Source organism: Hylobates moloch, unplaced genomic scaffold, assembly GCF_009828535.3.
Source record: "Hylobates moloch isolate HMO894 unplaced genomic scaffold, HMol_V3 SCAFFOLD_19, whole genome shotgun sequence".
Classification (NCBI taxonomy): Eukaryota; Metazoa; Chordata; class Mammalia; order Primates; family Hylobatidae; genus Hylobates; species Hylobates moloch.
In genome coordinates, this window is record NW_026652294.1 from 7,066,017 (window position 1) to 7,091,161 (window position 25,145).

Genomic DNA, 25,145 nt, shown 5'->3' on the forward strand with positions numbered 1-25,145 from the left:
GGGACTATAGGCGTGCGCCACTCCACCTAGCTATTTTTTTTTTTTTTTTGGTATGTTTTTTGTAGAGACAGCGGTCTCGCTGTGTTGTCCAGGCTGGTCTCAAACTCCTGGGCTCAAGTCATCCTCCTACCTCCACCTCCCAAAGTGCTGGGATCACAGGTGTGAGCCACCGTGGCCAGCCCCTTTAGTCTTTTACAATATTTTACAAAACCATATAGGTAAACAAAAGGCTAATCTATAATTACAGGAACAAAGGTTACAACTGCCCAGGTTACAGAGGTATGCCCTGTGACTTAAGTCCCACAGGCTCATTCTTTTAAAGCTCCAAATAATTTAAAGTTCCAACAGCTTTGATGTTGAATTACTGATTTTTACTGTGTTTTTTTTGTTTTGTTTTGTTTTGTTTTGTTTTGAGACGGAGTTTTGCTCTTGTTGCCCAGGCTGGAGTGCAATGGCGCGATCTCAGCTCACTGCAACCTCTGCCTCCTGGGTTCAAGTGATTCTCGTGCCTCAGCCTCCCTAGTAGCTGGGATTACAGCTGCCTGCCATCATGTCAGGCTAATTTTTGCATTTTTAGTAGAGACGGGGTTTCAGCATGTTGGCCAGAGTGGTCTTGAACTCCTGACTTCAGGTGATCTGCCCACCTTGGCCTCCCAAAGTGCTGGGATTACAGGTGTGGTCACTAAGCCCGCCCTGAATTACTGATTTTTACATACTGTATAAACTTTGCATCCTACTTTTTCTTGCTTTTGTTAAATTTGGCCTAAAGCTGCCTCCCAAACAATGAACTATATCCTAATTTAAGCATGTAAACATTTCACTAAAGGAATATACAAGTAAAATTTTAAAGAAAGAAAATAAAGAGCGTAAACATTCGGGAAATAGCCTTTAGGCCTTGTCAGTTCCTAGAATGTATTTGTTTTCACTCTGCTGGGGACTTCTTCCAGTATTAAGGTCCATTCTCAGAAGGTGGATTTGGCGAGCATAAAAAAAAAGGGGTGGGGGAGTAATCGTACAAACAACTGTGTCCAGTCCAGGTTCCTAGGACCAGAGGGACCCCTCTCTGTATGGCAGAGGCACCCGACAGCCGTAACTGATGTGTATCCTTAGAATGACTTTATGGTCTAAGAAGAATGTGTGTTCAGAGCCCCAAGCTAAGGAAATCAGGAATGGCAAGATCCTGGAAGGATGCCAACCTATGAAACCCTGAGTCAAGAGGTGAAGCTGGGCACTTGGTTTCTCAGGTCGACCGCTTGGCCCTCTTCCAAGTTGTACTTTCCTTCTTTATTTTCCTTCCTGTTCTAAAGTTTTTTAATAAACCGTTTTTTTTTTTAAGATATCATCTCATTCTGTAGCACAGTTTGGAGTGCAGTGGCATGATCTCAGCTCACTGCAACCTCCACCTCCCAGGTTCAAGCGATTCTCCTGCCTCAGCCTCCTGAGTAGCTGGGATTACAGGCGCTCACCATCACGCCCAGCTAATTTTTGTATTTTTAGTAGAGATGGGGTTTCACCAGGTTGGCCAGGCTGGTCTTGAACTCCTGACCTCAGGTGATCCACCCGGCTCAGCCTCCCAAAGTGCTGGGATTATAGGCATGAGCCACCATGCCCGGCCCCAGCCTGTTTTTTAATAAACTTTTACTCTTGCTCTGCAACTTGCCTCTGTCTGGTTTCTGCCTTATGACCCCTTAGTCAAATTCTTTCTTCTGAGGAGGCAAGAATTGAACTTGTTGCAGATGTGTACAGATTCACCCAGGAATTCAGATACCTTCCACTGGTAATAGGTCAAAGATGCTAAGTGAAAATGTTATGAAAGCTGCATGCTTTTTTTTTTTTTTTTTTTTTTGAGACGGAGTCTGGCTCTGTAGCCCAGGCTGGAGTGCAGTGGCGCGATCTCGGCTCACTGCAAACTCCGCCCTCCGGGTTCACGCCATTCTCAGCCTCGGCCTCATGCCTCAGCCTCGGGAGCAGCTGGGACCACAGGCACCCGCCACCACGCCCGGCTAATTTTTTGTATTTTTTAGTAGCGACGGGTTTCACCGTGTTAGCCAGAATGGTCTCGATCTCCTGACCTCATGATCTGTCTGCCTCGGCCTCCCAAAGTGCTGGGATTACTGGGTGAGCCACTGCGCCCGGCCAAGCTGCATGCTTTTTACAAATGGTAGTGGTTCTCATGTCCAGCCACAGCCATTGCACCTGTGTGAAAGTCCCCTCAATAAACCTATGTCTTTTTTACAGTCTCCAGATCTCTTCCTCTATCCTTCCCACACGGTGCCTTCCCTACGGGCATAAAGCGGGGTCCCACAGGGCACCCTCTCACTGCAACTTTTTTTTTTTTTTTTTTTTTGAGACAGAGTCTCGCTATCTCGCCCAGACTGGAGTGCAGTGGCGCGATCTCGGCTCATTGCAACCTTCCCTTCCCGGGTTCAAGCGATTCTCCAGCCTCAGCCTCCCTAGTAGCTGGGATTACAGGTGCCTGCTACCACGCCCGGCTACTTTTTATTTTTTTTATTTTTTATTTTATTTTATTTTTTTTTTGAGACAGAGGCTCGGTCTGTTGCCCAGGCTGGAGTGCAGTGGCCCGATCTTGGCTTACTGCAAGCTCCGCCTCCTAGGTTCATGCCATTCTCCTGCCTCAGCCTCCCGAGTAGCTGGGACTATAGGGGCCCGCTACCACGCCCTGCTAATTTTCTGTATTTTTAGTAGAGACGTGGTTTCACCTTGTTAGCCAGGATGGTCTCGATCTCCTGACCTCGTGATCTGCCCGCCTCGGCCTCCCAAAGTGCTGGGATTACAGGCGTGAGCCACCGCGCCCAGCCGCTTACTTTTTATTTTTTATTTTTAGTAGATATGGGGTTTCGCCATGTTGGCCAGGCTGGTCTTGAACTCCTGGCCTCAAGTGATCCGCCCATCTCAGCCTCCCAAAGTGCTGGAATTACAGGCGTGAGCCACTGCACTTGGCCTCTCTCTCTGCATCTTCACATGCCTTCAACGCCAAGAGGGAGCGCCTGGCCCCTTGGTTAGGGTCGGGGCCCCAGAGGCCCAGGGTCAAGGCTTAGGCCGCATCCCAAGGACGTGTATCCCTGCAAGAGCCTGCATCCAACAGGCATGGAAGAGGCTCCTCTGGGGCCTGCTCGAATTCCTGCTGGGGGAAAGCAAGTGGAGGTGCTCTTTGAAGAAATGGGGATCTCACCAATCTCGGGAGTTCTGTCCTGGTCTGCGGCCCTGGATCGTCCAGCCTGTACTGGGGTGGGGAGCAGACGTCGCCCTTCTTGGCTGGGGTTGAGGGTGAGGGTCCCGCTTCCCCAAGGGCCTAGCCGGGGGTTCCAGCCACAGGCCCTATTGGGGAGCGCCCGACCCCGCCCTCCCCTTCCAGGCCGGGCGCTCGCCCTCAACAAAGATGGCGCGGGCGACCTCAGGCGCGTCACGGGGGTTGACGCGTCACGTGACTCGCCGGCCGGGCTCCTCCAGCGCTGCTCTTAACCCAGCCGACGGCGGCCGAGCCGGGGAGCCGGTGGTGTGTCCTGTGGGGCGGCGGTTACCCGGGCGGCGTTCGGACCGCTGTTGTGTGGCTGCGCTGGCGCTGCAGGGAGAGCCCGTCGTGGAGCGCTAGGAGCTGGGCAGTCTCTGGAGCTTCCGCGCCGACTTCTCCGACAACTGACTCCAGAGTTTCGAGGAGCAGTGGTACGGGCGGCCGCTGCGGGAGGTGCGTACTCGGGGCAGGGCCGGGAGGCGTTCGGAAGCCCGGGCGGTGGGAGTCGGGGAGCCCCGGCCCCTCGCAGGCTCCTTTCCTTGGGCGCCTGGGAACTGGGGGCCCGGAGAAGGTTAAAGGTCAGCGGGCTTGGGGGCGCGGGGTGGGGACTGGGGGACCCAGGGAACCCAGGAGGACCGGGATGGAGGAGGCGGGAGGAGGAGGAAGCGCTCCTGCCTAGCCTCCTCCCGAGGCGAAGGCTGAGCCGGGGCAGTGTCCTTCTTTTGAATGTTTATTTTTAATTTTTAAAATGTTTCTGAGGCTGGGTTTGGCCCTGCCGCCCAGGTTGGAGCGGACTGGCCCGATCCTAACTGCTGAGCTCAAGTGATTCTCCTGCCGCAGCCTTGCAAGTTAGCTGGGGCCACCATGCCTGGCTAATCAAAAAAAAAAAAAAAAAAAAAAAAAAAAAAAACATCCGCCAGGCTCGGTGGCTGACGCCTGTAATCCCAGCACTTTGGGAGGCCAAGGGTGGAGAATCGCCTGAGGCCAGGAGTTCAAGACCAGCCTGGCCAATATGGTGAAACCCCGTCTGTACTAAAAATATAAAAATTAGCCAGGTGTGGTGGTGCATGCCTGTAATCCCAGCTACTTGGAAGGCTGAGGCAGGAGAATTGGTTGAGCCAGGGAGGCGGAGGTTGCAGTGAGCCAAGATCACACCACTGCACTCCAGCCTGGGCAACAGAGTGAGACTCCATCAAAAAAAAAAAAAAAAGATTATAGAGTCTCACTACCTTACCCAGGCTGGTCTCGAACTCCTGGCCTCAAGCCATCCTCCCACATTGACCTCCCAAAGCACTGATTAAGGGCATAAGCCACTCAGACACTCGTCCGGCCTAAGCAGCATGCACTGCACAGAGCTGGGCCCGGGGATCGGGAGGAGGGGATAGTTTAGACATTCTAAGGTCAGCTCTGACAGGCAGGAAGGTACCTTGGTTTTCAAGGTTCAGATAGAGGACAGGACGTGACATCAGGCCAAGGACGCCACCCCTGTTCCCCTCCTGACTTAGATGTGGTCAGCAGAGAAATGGGACCGGGTGAGGTCTCGGCCGCGTTTGCCTGATCTACATCCTCTTTTTCTGACTTTGCAGTATTCAGTACAGGAGGAAGAGAGGAGAGGGCTGGGTGCCAGTGTGCGCCCCACTCACAGTGTCCTAGGCAAAGGCTCCCTATCCCCCCAAACAGCCTTTCTATTTGTGACAGGTAGTGGGTCATCTGCCTCTTAGTCACAGGTCTGAACCTTCTTGCCTTGGGCTGGAATGTGCCCCTGGGCTCACCCCTGTCTTGGGAGATACTGGGTCCCCTTCGCTCCGAGGAGGAACTCCTGGCCCCACTGGCCCAGGTGCGCAAACCACCCTGGCAGTTGACCTGTCTTCAGCAAGTTATCTGTCTTTTCCGCCAGGAGTCCTCGCCGTGTGTCAGGGCTTGTGCTAGGCCTGGGGGCGCGGCTGTGCAGTACACTGGTCCCGGATCCCTTTGGGGGCCTAGGAGCTGAGCCCGGCCCTTCTCTTCGTAGGCGGGCCCCACCCGGGACACGCCGGTTCCCTCCAGCTTCAACGACATTGGCCAGGACTGGCGGCTATGGCATTTTGTCAACTGGGTGTGGTACGAACGGGAGGTGACCCTGCTGGAGCGATGGATCCAGGACCTGCGCACAGGAGTGGTGCTGATTGGCAGTGCCCGCTCCTATGCCATCGTGGTCAGTGTGGCTAGGAGCAGGCAGGGTGGGTGGGTGGGCATGGTTGCTGAATAGCATGGGACCCCCAGCTGCCACCCACAGCCTGTCTCCTGGGGTGGGACGGTGGGGGGCCTTGCCTGCCCTGGGGGATAGGTGGCCTGATCTACCCCATTGGGATGCCATTCTTCCCGTCTGGCTGGCAGGCCCCTGAGCCCCATGCTGCAGGTTATGTGAGGGAGTGCCCGATAGCAGGGCTCCTCCTTATGCCCTGATTGCCGACCGCTCCCCATATCTCCTATGTCGGCAGTGGGTGAATGGGGTCAACGCGCTAGAGCATGAAGGGGGCTACCTCCCCTTCCAGGCCGACATCAGCAGCCTGTTCCAGGTGGGGCCCCTGCCCTCCCGCCTCTGCATCACTATCGCCATCCACAACACGCTCACCCCCCGACCCTGCCACCAGGGACCATCTGTACATGACTGACACCTCCAAGTGGGGACCATCCTGCCTCCACTGCACGCACCCACCTTCCCACCCCACCCTGTGGTCTTCCTGCTAGGGACAAGGTGGCCTTCGCAGAGAGGAGGCCCTGGATCTGGGGAGGCCCAGGAGGCATGTGAGCTGAAGTCAAAGGACCCAGGGCAAGGGCCCAGCAAACCACAGTCCTCCTGCCGTAGGTATCCCAAGGGTTAGTCTGTCCAGAACACAGGCTTTGACTTCTTCAACTACGCGGGACTGCAGTGGTCTGTGCTTCTGTACACGACACCCACCACCTACATCGATGACATCACCGTCACCACCGGCATGGAGCAAGACAGTGGTGAGGGCTTCTGGTAGGATCCTCCCTCACCGGGGCCCAGGGTGGCTCTGTTTGGAAAGCTCTCCCAGGAAAAAGGTTCTCCCAGCATCTCTAAATCCTCACAGGTTCCCATCCACCTACGAAGCTGAAATCCAGGCTTTGTGAGTGGGCATGGGCTCCCGAAATCACCCATGTGGTTGATCTTGCTTGGAGAAGAGGGGTCTGGCCTAGCGTCACACAGCTCAGGGTGGCAATCCCGTCCCTTCCCCACGGTGCTGCCCTCACTCCAGCTCCCCTTCCTAGACATCGTGCTCAAGGAACAGGCAGCTTCGGGGAGCTGGGCACGGTGGCTCATGCCTGTCATCCCAGCTCTTTGTAAGGAGGATCTGGTAGGAGGATCACTTCAGGCCAGGAGTTCAAGACCAGCCTGGGTAACATAGCGAGACCATCACCACAAAAAATTTAAAAATTAACTAGGCATGGTGATGTGTGCCGGTAGTCCCAGCTGCTGAGGCAGGAGAATCACTTGAGCCTGGGAGGTCAAGGGTGCAGTGAGCTGTGACCATGCCACTGCACTGCACTCTGGTCTGGGTAACAGAGGAAGACGCTGTCTTTTTTTTTTTTTTGAGCTGGAGTCTCACTCTGTAGCCCAGGGTTACAGAGGGCAGTGGTGCAATCTCGACTCACTGCAACCTCTGCCTGCCGGGTTCAACTGATTCTCCTGCCTCAGCCTCCCGAGTAGCTGGGATTACAGGCACTTGCCACCATGTCCAGCTAATTTTTGTATTTTTTTTTTTTTAGTAGAGACGGGGTTTCACTATATTGGCCTGGTTGGTCTTGAACCCCTTACCTCAGATGATCCACCCGCCTCGGCCTCCCAGAGTGCAAGGATTTTAGGCATGAGCCACTGCACGTGGCTGGGATACCCTGTCTTTAAGAAAAAATATTTTTTTAATTTTTTTTTTTAAATATATCTTTTTCTGAGATGAGGCCTTGCACTGTCGCCCAGGCTGGATGGCAGTGGTGAGATGATTGACAGCTGTTTGTGGGGCTGTAATTCTAAGTTTCAAAGGATTTAGGCTGGATGTGGTAGCTAGTGCCTGTCATCCCGGCACTTTGGGAGGCCAAGGTGGGCAGATCGCTTGAGCTCAAAAGTCAAGACCAGCCTGGGCAACATAGACCCTGTCTCAAGAAGAATAAATAATTAAAATAAATAAAGAATTTAAACAAGAATCACATAGCAAAGGTGATGCAGCATAGAGCAATTTATTGCAAAGGAAAAAGTATTTTGGAAGTGCAGAATAACCTGAGCGCGGTGGCTCGTGCCTATAATCCCAGCACTTTGGGAGGCCGAGGTGGGTGGATCTCTTGAGCTCAGGAGTTCAAACCAGCCTGGCCAACATTAGCCGGGGGTGGTGTCGTGTGCCTGTAATCCCAGCTACTCAGGAGGTTGAGATGGGAGAATTGCTTGAACCCGGGAGGTGGAGGTTGCAGTGAGCTGAGATTGCAACACTGCACTCCAGCCTGGGTGACAGAGCAAGACCCCATCTCAAAAAACATAGTGAAGTGCAAAATACATGGTTCACCCTGAGAGAGAGAATTCAGGGCAGGCTGCTCGTAGGGATGAGAGAGCGCTGATTATTACTGGGGAAACTCCCTTTCTGGGAGTCTTCCATGATGAATTCGTAAGGAGCTGGAAGAGGTGTCACTCTAAGCACGTTCTGGGTCATCCTCTGGGTGCAGATGGGCTGTAGCTGTACATGCTTCTTCACACATCACATGTCTCAGTGCCGTGGTTGGCATGTCCGAAGGACACGGTCATTTCCTTGACTACCTACCTTGCCTCAAGATCGTAGCCCATTGCGGCCCCAAACTCCTGGCTCAAGCAATCCTCCCACTTCAGCCTCCCAAGTACCTGGGGCTGCTGGGACTGCAGGCACGCACCACCATGCCCAGCTAATTTTTGTTATTTTTAGGGAAGATGCGGTTTCCCTATGTTACCCAGGCTGGTCTTGAACTCTTGGGCTCAAGCGATCCTCCCGTTTCACCCTCCCCAAGTGTTGGGATTACAGGTGTGACCACTGCGCCTGGTCAAAAAAAAATTTTTTTTTTTTTTTTTTTTGAGACAGGCTTGCTCTGTCGCCCAGGCTGGAGTGGTGAAGTGGCATGATCTTGGCTCACTGCAACCTCCGCCTCCCAGGTTCAACCAATTCTCCTGCCTCAGCCTCCCAAGTAGCTGGCATTACAGACGTGTGCCACCATGCCCGACTAATTTTTGTATTTTTAGTACAGGTGGAGTTTTGCCGTGTTGGCCAGGCTGGTCTCGAACTCCTGACCTCAGGTGATCCACCCGCCTCAGCCTCCCACGGTGCTGGGATTACAGGCGTGAGCCAGCGAGCCCGACGTGTTTTTTTATTTAAAAAAACATTTTTGGGGGCTGGGCGCGGTGGCTCACACCTGTAATCCCAGCACCTTGGGAGGCTGAGGTGGGTGGATCACCTGAGGTCAGGAGTTCGAGACCAGCCTGGCCAACATGGCAAAACTCTGTCTCTACTAAAAATACAAAAATTCGCCAGGCATGGTGGTGCATGCCTATATTCCCAGGTACTCGGAAGGCTGAGGCAGGAGAATTACCTGAACTGTAGAGGTGGAGGTTGCAGTGAGTCAGGATCGCAGCACTACACTCCAGCCTAGGTGACAGAGTGAGACTCCATATCAAAAAACAAAAACAAAAAAAATTTAAGAATTAAATTAAAAAAAAGTGGGCCGGGCGCGTTGGTTCAGGGCCGGGCACGGTGGCTCAAGCCTGTAATCCCGCACTTCGGGAGGCCGAGGCAGGCAGATCATGAGGTCAGGAGATCAAGACCATCCTGGCTAACGTGGTGAAACCTCGTCTGTACTAAAAATACAAAAATTAGCTGGATGTGGTGGCAGGTGCCTGTAATCCCAGCTATTCCAGAGGCTGAGGCAGGAGAATCACTTGAACCTGGGAGGCAGAGGTTTCAGTGAGTCCAGATCATGCCACTGCACTCCAGGCTGGGTGACAGACTGAGATTCTATCTCAAAGAAAAAAAAAAAAGCAACAGAAGCAAATGGCTGCCTGGGAGTGGTCGTTGTGGAGCATTCCCGTTTGTGTGACCCAGGTCATGTCCCTACCTAAGCCCTGGTCTCTCTTGCCTCCTGCAGGGCTGGTGAATTACCAGATCTCTGTCAAGTGCAGTAACCAGTTCAAGTTGGAAGTGTGTCTTTTGGATGCAGAAAACAAAGTCGTGGACAACCAGGCTGGGACCAAGGGCCAGCTGAAGGCGCCGGATACCAACCTCTGGTGGCTGTACCTGATGCACGAACACCCCGCCTACTTGTGCTCGTGGGAGGTAATAGTGGTTTGAGACTTGATTAAGGGAGGTCTTTTGCCCCCATCTGGTAGCCCTGGCTTCAGCAGGAGCCCAGGACAGGTGAATGGGCAGGCATAGTCCTCTGAGCTTTCTGATGTTTCCCACCGTTGGTGGGAGGCCCAGATTTTTAATTAATTAATTAATTTATTTATTTATTTATTTATTGTGGTGGTCTCACTCTGTCACCCAGGCTGGAACGCAATGGCCTGATCACAGCTCACTGCAGCTTTGAGCTGCAATCCTCCTACCTTGGCCTCCTGAGTAGCTGGGACTACAGGCACATGCCACCATGCCTGGCTAATTAAAAAAAATTTTTTTTGTAGACTGGGCATGGTGGCTCACGCCTGTAATCCCAGCACTTTGGGAGGCTAAGGCGGGCGGATCACTTTAGGCCAGGAGTTGGAGACCAGCCTGGCCAGCATGGTGAAACCCGGTCTCTACTAAAATACGAAAATTTGCAGGGCATGATGGTGCACGTCTGTAATCCCAGCTACTCGGGAGGCTGAGGCAGGGGAATTGCTTGAACCCAGGAGGCAGAGGCTGCGGTGAATTGAGATCACGCCACTGCACTCTATCCTGGGTGACAGAGTGAGACTGTCTCAAAAAAAAATCTTTTTTATAGAGTTGGGGTCTTACTCTGTTGCCCAGGCTGGTCTTGAACTCCTGGACTCAAGTGATCCTCCTGCCTTAGCCTCCCAAAGTGTAGAGATTCCAGGCATGAGCCACCTCCTCTGGTCAAGGAGAAGGCCTGATTTTGAAGGGCAGGTCCCAGGGTCAGCCAGTGAAGGGCAGAGCCTCTGATTGCTGCTTCTCTGCAGGCCCAGAGGCGGCTGCTGGGGTGCATGAGGGGTCTTCCTGCTGTAGGGCAGGCCAGATGGGGCTCAGGCTGTCGGGGTGCTCACACCTGGCGCTTTGGCTGTCGTAGGTGCGGCTGACTGCACAGACGTCACTGGGGCCTTTTTCTGACGTCTACACACTCCCTGTGGGGATCCGCACTGTGCCTGTCACCGAGAGCCAGTTCCTCATCAGTGGGAAACCTTTCTATTTCCACGGCATCAACAAACATGAGGATGCAGACATGCATTGGGGCTCCTGGGTCCTCGTGGGGCTGCTTCTGGTCACCTTCCACTTTCGCCTTCCCTGTGTCCTGCAGTTGAGGGCAGCTCAGGGCAATGAGGCAAATGGCTCCAAACCACCCCGCGGTGGAGCCGGTGCTTGGGCTGGAGAGGGGGCTCATGGGGTGGCTCTCCAGGGTCCTGGCTCTTGGAGGAAGTGCAGCTTCGACAGGGACAGGGGTCACTTGGCTCTGCTGTCCCCTAGATCCAAGGGAAGGGCTTCGACTGTCCGCTGCTGGTGAAGGACTTCAACCTGCTTTGCTGGCTTGGCGCCAATGCCTTCCGCACCAGCCACTATCCCTACGAGGAGGAGATGCTGCAGATATGTGACCGGTATGGGATTGTGGTCATCGATGAGTGTCCTGCTGTGGGCCTGATGCTGCCATGAGTCCCTGTCGTGCATCCGCTCTGCCTGGGCAGCCCGCGGGCCACACCGTGACCCTCTGTCCCTTCCCTCCTGGCCCGCTGGCAGCTCTTCAACGTGTCTATGCATCACCACATGTGGGTGGTGGAGGAACCGGTTCTCAGAGACAAGAATCACCCTGCCATGGTGATGTAGTCTGTGGCCAACGAGCCTGCGTCCTACCTGGAATCTGTCGGCTACTGCTTCAAGTGAGTGCCCCCTGCCTGCCCTGGCCTGGATCGGGCAGGAGACCCTGGCAGGTGGCAGACTGGGGTGGGCGTGTGCTATCCGAGTTCAGCGTCCCGTCCCAGCCCAATGGGAGGGCCATCCATACCCGGACAGTTCAGGGAACCAAATATTACCCACCCAAATTGTAGTTTTCTTTTTCTGTTTTTTTTGAGACGGAGTTTCACTCTGTCGCCCAGGCTGGAGTGCAGTGGCACGATCTCAGCTCACTACAACCTCAGCCTCCTGGGTTCAAGTGATTCTTCTGCCTCAGCCTCCTGAGTAGCTGGGATTACAGGCACAAATGAGCCACTGTCCTTGGCCTGTTTTGTTTTGTTTTTGTTTTTTTTTTTTGAAACAGGGTCTCACTCTGGTTGCCCAGGCCAGAGTACAGTGGTGCGATCTCGGTTCACTGCATCCTCGACTTCCCAGGCTCAGGTCATATTTCTGCCTCAGCCTCCCAAGTAGCTGGGATTATAGATGTGTGCCACCACGCCCAGTTAACTTTTGCTTTTTTTTTTTTTTTTGACGAACTCTTGCTCTGTTGCCCACGCTAGAGTGCAGTGGTGTGATCTCAGCTCAATGCAACCTTTACTTCCCAGGTTCAAGCGATGCTCTTACCTCAGCCTCCTACGTAGGTGGGACTACAGGCACGTGCCACCACGCCTGGCTAATTTTTGTATTTCTAGTAGAGATGGGGTTTCACCATGTTGGCCAGGATGGTCTCCATCTTTTGACCTTGTGATCCACCTGCCTTGATCTCCCAAAGTTCTGGGATTACAGGTGTGAGCCACCATGCCCGGCCAACTTTTGCATTTTTTTGTAGAGACAGGGTTTCACTATGTTGGCCAGGCTGGTCTTAGACTCCTGACGTCAGGTGATCTGCCTGCCTCGGCCTCCCAGAGTGCTGAGATTATAGGCGTGAGCCACTGTGCCCGGCTCATTTTTGTATTTTTAGTAGAGATGGGGTTTTACCATGTTGGCCAGGCTGGCCTTGAACTCCTGGCCTCCGGTGATCCACCTGCCTCACCCTCCCAAAGTGCTGGGATTACAGTTGTGAGCCACCAGTACTGCCCAACTTTTTCTTCCTTACAATCGCGCAGTTCTAACTCAGCATTCAGAGGTGGAGTTTTCATTTGCGGTAGAGGCAGCAGAGGTTGTAGAAATGCTCCTTGAGGCAGATGCCACACCCCAGTTTCATGGAGTGCTTTGGGCTGAGCTGAGTCTGCAGCAGGCAGAAGGCTCTGAGATGTTGTCCCAGCCTGGGCAAAGGACAATTCAGAGCTCGGGGGGAATAGGGGTGTGCTCAGCACGACTGGGTGGACAGGCTCTTTGTTGCAAATAGTACAGGCTTCCAGGAGCGGGTGCCTGAGGCTTCCAGACAGGCTTCTTTGGGAGGTGGCCAGAGGAGATGCCTGTTTCCGGGGCAGGAATTGGAGGGAGCGCTCAGGCTGGAGAGGTTCAGCCAGGCTGTCACAAGGCTTTGAAGCTTCCCATCTGAGAGCCTGGCTGTTGGAGAGTGTCGGTTTGGAACTTGAGGCTAGGGGGTTCTGTTCCGTCCTGTCCCAACCACAGCCTTTGGATGGGCAGAGCAATGATCGGTGGGAGATGTAAAAGAAAAGAACCGAGGAAAGAAGAAGAAAACCGGCTTCAACAACAGTCTAGGCCAGATGCGGTGGCTCATGCATGTAATCCCAGCACTTTGAGAGGCTGAGGTGGGTGGATCACCTGAGGTCAGGAGTTCGAGACCAGCCTGGTCAACAGATAGTGAATCCCTGTCTACTAAAAATACAAAAATTAGCTGGGCGTGGTGGTGGACATCTGTAATCCCAGCTACTAGGTAGGCTGAGGCAGGAGAATCGCCTCAGGCGAACCGGTAGGCAGAGATTGCAGTGAGCTGAGATAACGCCACTGCACTCCAGCCTGAGCTACAGAGTGAGACTCTGTATCTCAAAAAAACAAAAAAACAAAACAAAACGGTCTGTTCTATGGAGGACTTGGGCAGGTGCTGGGAGTTCTGAGCACAGACTGGTCCCTCTGTTGGGAGCCTCTTCCCTTCATCCCTCCTGGTTAACTCGACTCAGCATAAAGGCCATTTGTTCTAAGAGCCTGTCCCTGAGTCTCCAATCCAGGATGTCTGTTGTCTCATAGAGTGCCCAATTCCTGCCACCACTTGTCATTTCCATTTGCAACATTTCTTTCATTGTTTGTTTTTCAGAGTCAGAGTCTCACTCTGTTGCCCAGGCTGGAGTGCAGTGGTGCAATCACAGCTCGTTGCCACCTTGACCTCCTGGGCTTAAGCGATCCTCCCCACTCAGCCTCCCAAATAGCTGGGACCGCAGACGTGCGCTGCCATGCCAGGCTAAATTTTAATATTTTTTTTCCCCCGGAGTCAGAGTCTTGCTCTGTCGCCCAGGCTGGAGAGCAGTGTTGCGATCTTGGCTCACTGCATCTTCTACCTCCTGGGTTCAAACAGTTCTCCTGCCTCACCCTCCCGAGTAGCTGGGATTACAGGCTCACGCCACCATGCCCAGCTAATTTTTGTATTTTTAGTAGACAGGGATTCACTATCTGTTGACCAGGCTGGTCTCGAACTCCTTACCTCAGGTGTTCGAGGAGGAGCCACCGTGCCTGGCCTTGAGTACAGAATTTCTTTATGGGGTGATGAAAATGTTCTAAAATTGGTTTTGGTGATGGTTGTACACCAAAATGTGAACTTAAAATGGGTAAATTATTTGTGAATGATATCTCAGTAGAGCTGGTTTATTTAAAACAACAACAGGCCGGGCACAGTGGCTCACGCCTATAAACCCAGCACTTTGGGAGGCCAAGGTGAGTGGATGACCTGAAGTCAGGAGTTTGAGACCAGCCTGGCTAACATGGTGAAACTCCGTCTCTACTACAAATACAAAAACTTAGCCAGGCGTGGTGGTGGGTGCCTATAATCCCAGCTACTTGGTAGGCTGAGGCAGGAGAATCACTTGAACCTGGGAGGCAGAGGTTGCAGTGAGCCAAGATCGCACCATTGCACTCCAGCCTGGGCAACAAGAGTGAAACTCCGTCTCAAAAACAACAGCAACAGCAACAACAACAACAAAAAGGCCAGGTGTGGTGGCTCACATTTGTAATCCCAGCCCTTTGGGAGGCCAAGGCAGGAGGTTTACTTGAAACCAGGAGTTTCAGACCACCCTGGGCAACATAGCAAGACCCCATTTTTACAAAAAATTAAAAATTAACTGGACATTGTGGCATGTCCCTGTAGTCCCAGCTACTCAGGAGGCTGAGCCAGGAGGATCGCTTGAGCCCAGGAGATCAAGGCAGCAGTGAGCTGATTGTGCTGCTGCACTCCAGCCTGGGCAACAGAATAAGACCGTGTCTCTAAAAACAAAAACAAAACAAAGAAATAAGAAAACAGGACCATCACTCACAGCACCTCTGCCTCTGCCCTGCCTACTTGAATGAGGAGCAGGGCGTCTCAGCTGGTTGGAGCAGCCCTTGAATGGACCCCAGCTATTTCTGGGGTCCTCAAACGAAACCTCCCATGGCCAAGTCATACCCAACATGGGCCTCCTCCCCGTTCTGGCCCCCGCTTGGAGATGCTGAGTGACAGAGACTCAGGCTTCGGGTGTTCCTGGCAAAGCCTCACTCCTGGAGGCCCCACAGCTCAGACCCAGTCCTTGGTTCACATGGCCCCACTCCTGGCCTCTTTTTCCCTTAAGACTGATTTGTTCCTGGGAGATCAGTGGATCCCTCATTCAGGTGGAGTGCTGCAGGGTGACACTTTTTCCAGGGGTGACCCAGGCCTGCAGTGTCCCAGTGTCACAGGCAGGCCTTGCCCGAGCCTCCACCTGAGCCCCTGCTCCTCCTCTCCCACAGGGAACGTGACGTCCTCTTCCCGGAGTACACTCACTTGCACAGGGCTCAGCCCCTCCGCTGGAGCCACTGGATTCTGAGGTAAGCTGGGTGAGGTGCAGGAACTGTGCTTCAGGGGAGGACCCCGGCTGCCCTGACCGTCCTGCCCTGGCTTCCCACAGCCAAGCTGGGGCGCTGACCGAGACTCTGAGCGGCTGCTGGAGGTGCGGAAGCGCGTCGATGTCCTGCCCGTGGGGAGGTGGGTGAGGCTTCAGTGTCCCGAGGGCTTGGTGGGTGTGGCTGCTGCATAGCCTTAGGGATTGGGAAGGGCAGAGTGGGACAGAAAGCCACATTATCTGCTCAGCGGGGGACCCTGCATGGAGCCCCAGCTCTCACTAAGATGGGGGCGACCAAGCCAGTGAATGTGTCTGAGCAGGGCCAGAGCTCTCCAGCAAGGCTCCTGGCGGGCCCAGCCCGCTGCCCTCAACCTGACATGTGGGGACGTGTCAGGAGACAAGTGTCCTGTACCCAGGGTGACTCAGTGCTTGGGGACAAGTGTTCTGGGGACACTTGGAGACAAGTGTTCTGCACCCAAAGTGACTGGACCAGGAAAGAGGCTGAGCTACAGGTGGTTGCTCTGGCCACCAGGTCTTGGTTCTCCGTTTCTGTGTGTGTGTGTGTGTGTGTGTGTGTGTGTGTTTGTGTATGTGTGTGTCAGTGTCAGGGCTATTTGCCAGGAGCCCTGCTCACCGTGAATCCCTGTCCCTGCAGTGGGGCCATTGCGGGCAATCCCCTGGGTGTGGACCCAGAGCTGCTCCAAGCAGGTGACACGCCCTGCCCCTCTTCCCCAGGGAGAGTCACCCTCAGCACCTGTTAGGACCCGCAGACACACCTGAAACTAGAGGGCAGGGGCCTGTGGCTCCTGGTGAAACCTTCATTCATTGCCTATGGGCCCTGAGGTCATGAAGGCCAGGGGTCACCCATGGCAGGGGCGCCTGGTACTGAGAGACTCAGGGCTCCTGCCTCCCTCCTAGGACTATGCAAAAGATCCCTCCCCCCAGCTCCCACCCCATGCTGATCCTCTTCCCTGATCCTCTTTCCAGGGGAAAGGGGCTGGGCAACCTGTTAGGGGGAGAGGAGGCTCCTGGGTGAGTCTTGGGGAGCCAGTCCCCTGCCCTGTGCCTCATTTTTGTCCCCCAGCCTGGCTTCTCTCCTGTCTCCTCCCGCCCCTGTACAGTCAGGCTGGTTGTGGTGATGGTTGTACACCTCCTGCCATATGCCTCCCAGGAGGACAAGGAAGCTGTGTTTGAAGTGCCAGGCACCTTGAGTGCCATGCTCCAGGTGGCCACTGGTGTCATCTCTACGCTGCAGGCAAGACACCACCCACCTGCCTCTCCTCCCCTAGGTCCCAGGCACTGGGATGGGCATGCCAAGAGGGTGGCTTTGGGAGGAGGCAAGGTGGGGCTGGAGGACCTGGGGCAGGGAAGAAGAGGTGTGCACGTTCCTGCTCCTGGGGAACAGGGAAGGGACAGAAACTGCTGCCATGCAGTGGAAGTAGATGAGAGTCAAGGGGCCTGGGGCCTGTCAGCTGGCCTGACCAGAACTCTTTTTTTTTTTTTTTTTTTTTTTGAGACGGAGTCTCGCTCTGTCGCCCAGGCTGGAGTGCAGTGGCGCGATCTCGGCTCACTGCAAGCTCCGCCTCCCGGGTTCATGCCATTCTCCTGCCTCAGCCTCTCCAAGTAGCTGGGACTACAGGCGCCCGCCACCACGCCCGGCTAATTTTTTGTATTTTTAGTAGAGACGGGGTTTCACCGTGGTCTCGATCTCCTGACCTCGTGATCCGCCCGCCTCGGCCTCCCAAAGTGCTGGGATTACAAGCGTGAGCCACTGCGCCCGGCCCAGAACTCTTTTTAATAAAAGAAAATGTATACAAAAGGCCAGGTGTGGGCCAGGCGCGGTGGCTCACGCCTGTAATCCCAGCACTTTGAGAGGCCGAGGAGGGTGGATCACGAGGTCAGGAGATCAAGACCATCCTGGCTAACATGGTGAAACCCCATCTTTACTAAAAATACAAAAAATCAGCTGGGTGTGGTGGCGGGCACCTGTAGTCCCAGCTGCTTGGGAGGCTGAGGCAGGAGAATGGCGTGAACCCAGGAGGCTGAGCTTGCAGTGAGCCGAGATCACGCCACCGCACTCCAGCCTGGGTGACAGTGAGACACTGTCTCAAAAAAAAAAAAAAAAATGGCCAGGTATGGTTGCTCATCCCTGGAATCCCACACTTTGGGAGGCAAGGCAGTTGGAGCACTTGAGTATAGGGGTTTGAGACCAGCCTGGCCAACATGGCATAACCACGTCTCTACTAAAAATACAAAAATCAGCTGGACGTGGTGGCCCACACCTGTAATCCCAGCTACTCAGGAGGTTGAGGCAGGAGAATCACTTGAACCCGGGAGATGGAAGTTGCAGTGAACCAGGATCATGCTACTGCACTCCAGCCTGGACGACAGAGTGAAATTTCATCTACAAATATATAAATAAATATCTTTAAAAAGTATTTTTTGGAGACAGGGTCTCTCTCTTTCACCTAGGCTGGAGTGCAGTGGTGCAGTCATAACTTACTGCAGCCTCAAACTCCTGGGCTCAAGTGATCCTCCCACCTCAGTCTCTGGAGTAGCTGGGACTACAGGCATGCACCACCATGCCTGGCTAATTTTTTTATTTTTTGTCGAGACAGGGTCTTCCTATGTTGCCCGGGCTGGTCTCAAACTCCTGGCCCCAAGCCATCCTCCCACCTTCGTCTCCCAAAGTGCTGGGGTTACAGGTATGAGCCACTTTGCCTGGCTGATTTCTTTTAAAATCAATTATTATGGGAAGTGTCTGTATATAACAGCTAGAGAATGCATAATGAACCCTATGTACCAACACCCAGCTTCAGTAATAACTCACAGACATCCTGGCTCCAGCTGTCTTTACCTGCAGCCCTGCCCCACTGCTTCACCCCCTTATTTCAAAGCAAATTCCCATCATCACATCATTTTATTCCTAAATAGTTCAGGATGTGTCTTGAAATCAGTGTTTGTTGTCTGGGCACGAAGCCTCACGCCCGTAATCCCATCAATTTGGGAGACTAAGGTGGGCAGATCACTTGAGGTCAGGAGTTCAAGACCAGCCTGGCCAGCATGGTGAAACCCTGTCTCTACTAAAAATATACAAATTAGCTGGGTGTGGTGGTACATGCCTGTAATCCCAGCCACTCTGGAGGCTGAGGCAGGAGTATTGCTTGAACCCGGGAGATGGAGATTGCAGTGAGCGGAGATCTTGCCACTGCACTGCAGCCTGTGTGACAGAGCAAGAATCCATCTCCAAAAAAAAGGAAAAAGAAAACAGTGTTTCTCGAAGCTAGTTCTCCAACTGGCAGTACCAGCATCACCTCAGAACTCCTGAGGAATGCAATGTGAGGCCCCACTCCAGATGGCTGAATCAGAGACTCTGGGGGTGGTCTCCCGCAATTGGTATTTTTAATAAATTCTCCAGTGGCTAGGGCTGGTGGCTCATGCCTGTAGTCCCAGCACTTTGAGAGGCTCTGGCAGGAGCATTGATTGAGCCCAGGAGTTCAAGACCAGCCTGAGCAACATAGCGAGACCCTGTCTCTAAAATTCAATTAGCCAGTCATGAAGGCATGTACCTGTGGTCCCAGCCACTCCAGAGACTGATGTGGGAGGATTCCTTGAGCCCAGGAGGTCAAGGATGCAGAGAGCCATGTTTGTGCCATTGCACTCCATCCTAGGTGACAGAGCAAGACCCTGTCTCACGAAAGCCTAAAACAGCAACAACAACAAATTAGTTGGTCACGGTGGTGTGCGCGCCTGTAGTTCCAGCTACTCAGGAGGCTGAGGCTGGAAGATCCCTTGAGTCCAGGCTGCAGTGAGCTATGATGGCCACTGCACTCCAGCCTGGGCAACAGAACAAGCCCGTCTCTTAAAAAAGAAAACAAATCCTCCGGGAACTTGTGATGCATGCCAAAAATAAGGACTCTTTGGAAACATAAAGGCCAGTAAAAGATACAGGCCAGTAAGCATTAGTAGCGCATGTAAACATTATCAATAATTATGAGAAGATGGTTCAAGCTGAGAATGAGACAGAGCTGAGTGGGTAAGAGAGGATTTGCCCAAGGCAGGGACATCCTGGCAGAGGGGCTGATCCTGGGCCTGGGCCTGGCACCTTCAGACCCCAGGGTCCCCAGGGCTCACCACTCACCCATCTGTGCCCCTAGATTCACTGAGAGAACATGGGACAGGTTCTCACCTCGACATGCTGGCCACTGACCTCGCCTATTACCTGGTCCACAAAGGGGTGAGTATGTAGCAGCCAGAGGGAGGGCGAGGAGATGGGGTGCTCCACAGAGGGTGGGGGAGCTCAGGAAGGGGCGCAGGTGGCCCAGCCTGGTGGCTTACCCCTGTAATCCCAGCAATTTGGGAGGCCGAGGTGGGCAGATCACTTGAGGCCAGGAGTTTGAGACCAGCCTGGCCAACATGGTGAAACCCCGTCTCTACTAAAAATAAACAATTAGCTGGGTGTGGTTGCACGCCCCTGTAATCCCAGCTACTCAGGAGGCTGAGGAAGAAGAATCACTTGAACCTGGGAGGTGGAGGTTGCAGTGAGGTGAGTTCACGCCACTGCACTCCAGCCTGGGTGACAGAGCGAAACTTGGTATCAAAAAAAAGGGGGGGGGGGGGGGCGCAGGCAGTGGAGGCAGATCAGGGCATGGAGGAAGTGCCTCAGCGCCACCTTCCTCCCCGGGACCCAGATGCCATTCCACCAGGCCCACGAGGGCTCCAGGAAAGCCATGTTCATGGCTGAGACCAAGGGAGTCACCCTCAACCAGCTGTCACTGAGGGAGCTGCAGACCACCCCCTTCCCCACGCTGCCTCCTAGGAGGTGAGCCTGGGCACCTGGAGCCTGGGGTGGCCCGGCGCCCGGGCCCACCTCTTCTTCTCTCCCCAGCCTCCTGTTCTCAGGCCATGTGGGCCACATGTGGGACTATAGGCACAGTGTGGACCAGTACGGTGCCCTGGGCGGCACTGCGTGTTCCAGCGTCGACTGGCAGATCTGCCAGGTGCGGGTGCTAATGCAGGCACAGCAGGCCTAGGTCCTCCCGCGCCTGCCCCCAAATACAGTGGGTGCGAGAGGAGGCTGCTGCGTGCTTCCTGCCCCAGCCTGGCTTCCTCGTTGCTGGGCTTTCCAGGGCTGGCCGTGGGGATGGTCAGGGACTGGAGAGGCAGGGCAGGGTGGCCTGTAATCCCAGTACTTAGGAAGGGCAAGGTGCAAGGATGCTTGAGGCCAGGAGTTTGAGACCAGCCTGGGCAACACAGGGAGACCCCGTCTCTACCCACTAATAAAGCAAGTAACTAGCCCAGCGTGGTAGCCCATGCGTATAGTCTCAGCTGCTTATAAGGCTGAGACGAGAAGATCACTTGCGCCTAGGAATGGAGGCTGCAGTGAGCTATGATCACACCACTGCATTCCAGCCTGGACAACAGAGTGAGACCGTGTCTCTAAAAATAAATTAAAAAATGGAAGTGGAGAAAACTGGGCAAGGGCAGTGAGTCATAGATGGGAAGGGAAGAGGGGGCTCCCATCACAGCCTCTGCCCTGTCCAGGCCTCGTCCCCTTCAAACAGGGTATCACAGTGACCTCCTAGGCCAGAAGCAGTGGCTCACGCCTGTAATCCTAGCACTTCGGGAGGCCTGGGCAACATAGCAAGACCCCAGCTACCACATTTAAAAAAAAACAAAAACCTAGCCAAGCCGGGCGGGTGGCTCACACGTGTAATCCCAGCACTTTGGGAGGCTGAGGTGGATCACCTGAGGCCAGGAGTTTGAGACCAGCCTGGCCAACATGCTGAAACCCCATCTCAAACTCTGTCTCAACAACAACAACAACAAAACATTTGCAGTGTGTGTGGTGGCACACACATGTAATCCCAGCTACTCAGGAGGCTGAGGCAGCAGAATCGTTTGAATCCAGGAGGTGGAGGTTGCAGTGAGCCAAGACTGCCCCACTGCACTCCAGCCTGGGTGACAGAGGGAGACTCCCTCTCAAAAAAAAAAAAAAAAGCCAGGCATGGTGGCAGGTGCCTATATCCCAGCAACTTGGGAGGCTGAGGCAGGAGAATCGCATGAACTCAGTGGTCGGAAGTTGCAATGAGCTGAGATGGAGTCATTGCACTCCAGCAATCCTGAGGAGACTTAAGGACTAAATGTAGTATAGTCTCCTGGATGAGATCCTGGGACAGGAAAAGAACATTAGGGGAAATGGTAAATCTGAATCAAGATGAACCTTGGTTAATAATAGTGTATCAGTATTGGTTTACTGGGGCCGGGCATGGTGGCTCACATCCTAGCACTTTGGGAGGCTAAGGTGGGAAGATCTTGATGTCAGGAGTTTGAGACTAGCTTGGGCAACATAGCGAGACCGCATCTCTCTAAACTGTTTTTTTCAGTTAGTCAGTGTGGTAGTACACACTTTAGTCCCAGTTGCTAGGGAGGCTGAGGAGGGAGAATTGCTTGAGCCCAGGAGTTTAAGGCTGCAGTGAGCTGTGACTGTGCCACTATGCTCCAGCCTGGGCAACAGGGCAAGACGCCATCTCGCCAAAAATTTTTTCATTTTTTTCTTTGTTTTTTTTTTGAGACGGAGTTTTGCTCTTTTTGTCCAGGCTGGAGTGCAATGGCGAGATCTCAGCTCACCGCAACCCCGCCTCCTGGTTTCAAGTGATTCTCCTGCATCAGCCTTCCGAGTAGCTGGGATTACAGATAATGCGCCACCACACCTGGCTAATTTTGTATGTTTAGTAGAGATGGGGTTTCTCCATGTTGGTCAGGCTGGTCTCGAACTCCCAACCTCAAGTGATCTGCCCACCTCGGCCTCCCAAAGTGCTGGCATTATAGGCGTGAGCCACCACATCCGGCCTTAAATTTCTTTTTTAACTGAGACAAAGTCTCACTGTATTGCCCAGGCTAGGAACTCCAAGACTCAAGTAATCCTCCCACTTTGGCCTCCCGAAGTGCTGGGATCATAGATGCCCAGCCAGGTTTTTTAACTGTAGAAATTTACATACTAATTTAAGATGTTAATACCAAGGAAGCCAGGTAGAAGGGTATATGTGAACTCTGGTATCTTGGCAATTTGTAATTCTAAAACTGTTTTAAAATTAAAAGTTTACTCAACTTCTCAATGTGCTGCTAAAGAAAAAATAAAAAATTAAAAGTTTTATTTTTAAAATTCTTATTTATTTTTTTGAGACAGGGTCTCGCTCTGTCACTCAGGCTGGAGTGCAGTGGGGTGATCTTGGCTCACTGCAACCTCTGCCTCTCATGTTCAAGTGATTCTCCCACCTCAGCCTCCCGAGCAGCTGGGATTATAGGCATGCACCACCACACCCGGCTGATTTTTGTATTTTTAGTAGAGATGGGGTTTCACCATGTTGGCCAGGCTGGTCTTGAATTCCTGGCTTCAAGTGGTCCACCTGCCTCAGCCTCCCAAAGTGCTGGGACTACAGGCGTGAGCCACTGCGCCCAGACCATTTTTTAAATCTTTTTTAGAACCAAGGTCTTGTTATACTGCTCAGACTAGATTCTAACTCCTGGGCTCAAGCAATTCTCCTGCCTCAACCTCCTAAGCAGCTGAGACTAAAAGCATGTGCCACCACACCAGCCAAAAAGTTTATATGTTTTTTTAAAAAAAGAGAGGACTTCGGACTTCCTGGAGCACAGGCTTCAAATAGCAGCTGAGTCCACAGTTGTGCTCCGTTCCGTCTGGCTCTTTCTTCCTGAGTGCCTGTGAAGAACAGGCTTTGGCCCTGCCTGTGCGGCTCCAGCCTGCCGGTGATTGTCCTTTCCTGACCGCCTGTCCTGCGGACTCTGGGCTTGCTTAGCCAACCCCACAAATGCAGAAGCCAAGCTTTTACAAATACTTTTATGTAGATGTATGTCTCTATATGGTTTTTTTGTTTGTTTGAGACAGAGTCTCGCTCTGTCACCCTGGCTGGAGTGCAGTGGCGCGATCTCGGCTCACTGCAACCTTTGCCTCCTGGGTTCAAGCAATTCTCCTGCCTCAGCTTCCCGAGTTGCTGGAACTACAGGCATGTACCACCACACCTGGCTAATCTTTGTATTTTAGTAGAGACAGAGTTTCACCATGTTGGCCAGGCTGGTCTCAAACTCCTGACCTCAGGTGATCCACCTGCTTCGGCCTCGCAAAGTGCTGGGATTACAGGCGTGAGCCACCGTGCCCGGCCAGAAGCCAGCCTTTTATGAATCTATGCAGATGTGTGTCCCTATATGTTTATATCTGTATCTGTGTATCTTTCCCACTTGTTCTGCTTCTCTGGTTTGAACCCTAACACAACTAGTTTTTTTTTTTTTTTTTGAGTTGGAGTTTCGCTCTGTCACCCAGGCTGGAGTGCAGCAGCACGATCTTGGCTGAGTGCAATCTCTGCCTCCTGGGCACAACTAGTATTTTATAATCTGTTAGGAATTCAAATGTTTTTCAAAAGATCAAACTACATATTTAAACACATTTCAAATACAAACTTTTAAAATCATATTATGAAGCATCAAGTAAAATTCTACATTATTAGGTCAGGGACAGTGGTTTATGCCTGTAATCCCAGTACTTTGGGAAGCCAAGGCAGGCAGATTGCTTGAGCTCAGGAGTTTGAGACCAGCCTAGGCAACATAGCAAGACTCTGTCTCCACAGAAAACACAAAATTTAGCTGGGCATAGTGATTCGTGCCTGTAGTCCCAGCTGCTCAGGAGGCTGAGGTGGGAGGACCACTTGAACCCAAGAATTTGAGGCTGCAGCGAAGCACGATTGAGCCATTGCACTACAGCCTGGGTGACAGATTGAGACCTGATCTCAAAAAAAAAAATTCATTATATAATTCTACTCTATTAGCAAATAAAATGAAAGAAATATTTAAAAATAGACCAGGTGCAAGTGGCTCATGCTTATAATCCCAGCACTTTGGGAGGCTGAGGCGGGTGGATCACCTGAGGTCAGGAGTTCGAGACCAGCCTGGCCAACATGATGAAAACCCGTCTCCACTAAATATACAAAAATTAGCCAGGCACGGTGGTGGGTGCCTGTAATCCCAGCTACTCGGGAGGCTGAGGCAAGAGAATCGCTTGAACCCAGGAGGCGGAGGGTGTGCGCCTGTAATCCCAGTTACTGGGGAGGCCAAGGCAGAAGAATTGCTTGAGTCTTCAAGCAATTCTTGCTGGGATTACAAGCGTGAGTCACCATGCCTGGCCAAATATTTTTCTTTAAGTCCTTCATCTTTAATCCCACTTCCTTTTGTTTATTTTGAGATTATCTGATGGAATTCTTGGGGGAAAGGTTAGGACTGCATTCTTTTTTTTTTTTTTTTTTTTTTGAGACGGAGTCTCGCTCTGTCGCCCAGGCTGGAGTGCAGTGGCGCAATCTCGGCTCACTGCAAGCTCCGCCTCCCGGGTTCATGCCATTCTCCTGCCTCAGCCTCTCCGAGTAGCTGGGACTACAGGCGCCCGCCACCACACCTGGCTAATTTTTTGTATTTTTTAGTAGAGACGGGGTTTCACTGTGGTCTCGATGTCCTGACCTCGTGATCCGCCCGCCTCGGCCTCCCAAAGTGCTGGGATTACAAGCGTGAGCCACCGCGCCCGGCCCTAACTCTTGATAGTATAGAAAAGTATAGAAGTGTGAAATAATGGAAACATTATTATTGTTTTTTTGAGAAAGTCTCGCTCTGTCACCCAGGCTGGAGTGCAGTGGTGAGATCTCGGCTCTCTGCAACCTCTGCCTCCTGAGTTCAAGTGATTCTGCCACTTCAGCCTCCCGAGTAACTGAGATTACAGGCATGCGCCACCACGCCTGGGTAATTTTTGTATTTTTA

General features: G+C 52.9%; 1 protein-coding gene and 1 pseudogene across 2 annotated transcripts in view; both read left to right on the forward strand.

Moving 5' to 3' along the window:
• CRYBB2 (crystallin beta B2) overlaps window positions 1-25,145 on the forward strand; it is a 679,427-nt gene that overhangs the window by 564,114 nt on the left and 90,168 nt on the right. The window lies entirely within an intron of this gene.
• LOC116810089 (beta-glucuronidase-like) lies at window positions 3,484-15,450 on the forward strand (annotated as a pseudogene). The gene is made up of 8 exons (XR_004370170.2): window positions 3,484-3,706; window positions 5,265-5,447; window positions 5,734-5,916; window positions 6,102-6,244; window positions 9,410-9,597; window positions 10,544-11,345; window positions 15,238-15,315; window positions 15,396-15,450. The product of XR_004370170.2 is annotated as a beta-glucuronidase-like (transcript).